The sequence below is a fragment of the Notothenia coriiceps genome, unplaced genomic scaffold, assembly GCF_000735185.1.
Source record: "Notothenia coriiceps isolate Sejong01 unplaced genomic scaffold, NC01 NC01_scaffold00037244, whole genome shotgun sequence".
In the NCBI taxonomy this organism is placed as follows: domain Eukaryota; kingdom Metazoa; phylum Chordata; class Actinopteri; order Perciformes; family Nototheniidae; genus Notothenia; species Notothenia coriiceps.
The window spans coordinates 26,478,250-26,480,053 of NW_011369945.1; positions in this window are offsets into that span (position 1 = coordinate 26,478,250).

Here is a 1,804-nt window from a genome sequence, read left to right on the forward strand (position 1 = left end):
AGNAAGAAGCTATATCCATGTTGGATAGAATATCTAATTTAAATTAAAAAAATAACCGTAAGGGACAACTTGAATGCTTTTTTTCTTTTTTTCTCTTAATGCATTGCATAAAGATCGGATCGGGAAAAATCGGTATCGGCAAATTATCAAAATCAAATGATCGGAATCGGATCGGGAGCAAAAAAAGGTGATCGGGACATCCCTACTTAAAAGTGTAACTTCTGCATCCTTAAACCTGGACCCTAACTTCCTGAGTTATTGTGGCTGAGTTTTTCGATGCTGAAAGGCTCAGGTTGTTCTTGTGATAGTCTGACAACTTAACGAAAGCACCCTAAAGACAAATACAAAGTTGTGCTTTATGTTTGTTATGGTGCCTAACCAGTTTTCGCTCGAGGAGAAGAAGTCTTATTCTGAAATGTTACCGGAAGACAACAGAACATGAATGAGAGTTTGAGAAGTGTCTCTGTAGGGTCCCTTTCCTAATGTTGTCAAACACTTTTGCGTCAGTGGGAAAAACAAGAACTTTTAGTGGACCGATATTAACGATGGGGAATTGCCCGATAGTATTACATTGCAGCGCTCTCACTGAAATTGGACCAATTGCAAAAAATGTAAACACTAAAACTTGGGAAAATAAGGAAGTAAACCCCCCCTAGTTTTTCATTAAGAAGACCCTGAGGACAACTCTAAATGTAATAGTTATTCTGTACATCTGTATCTATGTGTAGTAAAGTCTGATGTTCCTTTTTCCGTGTCATGACAAAATGTTTGGAGCAAACCCCGGCTGCTTCCTGCAGGGCGTGTCATTTCAGATCGACCGACTAAACCACAGGAAGTCCTGAAGAGCGGCTTTGGGATGAAAACCAACTCATGGAGTTCAGAGGGAGCTGGCGAGGGGCTGCGTCTCTCATTGTGAGGGCAGGTGGCTCACATTCAGGCCACTCAATAACCCTCATCAGGGCTCGTGGGGGGGAGCTACGCTAAAGAACAGGTGTTCAGTATCGGACCTGCTGCCATGTTCCCCAGCTCTCTGTGAAGAACGCTGTGATGAGCCTCGCCTGTGTGCAGGTCTTCCTTTAAAGGCTTTCTGAGAAATTATTTTGGCAACATCTTCAGTCCTTGATGATAAAAACTCAAAAGAAAAGTAAAGAAAAGCGATGGAGCAAAGCCAGGGATGATTTATTGATTCATTGTGTTATACATGATATACTGCAGATTTACCGTCCAATCCCTTTTTCTCATTTTAAAACCCACAATATGTAGAATTCCTGAATTTGCTTTAGTACGAGTTGTAGGGGAAGCTTTTATCTAATAGATGTATGTGAACATAAAAAATGTGACTATAATAGGAACTGCTTTATAGGACTACTATAGGATATAGGGTTATTTGGAGCCTATTGGGAAATGTATTGTAGAAGTGATTTAAAACATTCCAATGGATGTATTTTATATTTTAGCTGTGAAAATTACTTTTGACAGATTTAACAGAAGTTGAATGCCGTTTCTCAATGGAGAATACAACTACTGACTCTTTCTTCCTGAAGACAATAGAGTGGTGCATGGATGACGTATTTACCAGGAAGTAAACGGCCCATGGGTTCCCTCGACAAAACAGCACTGGGATTTCTCCATAGGATTTGAGAAAATAGCTGGAAATAAGGTCTGTGGAAAACGAACCTGTTTGATAAATGCACGTTTTGTTCAGCCTGATGATGTCCCCATGTCTACCCTACTTATCATTTTCGAATCATAAATCTAATCGCCAGAAGCAAAATGCTAACGTTGTGCTATAAACGAACTACAG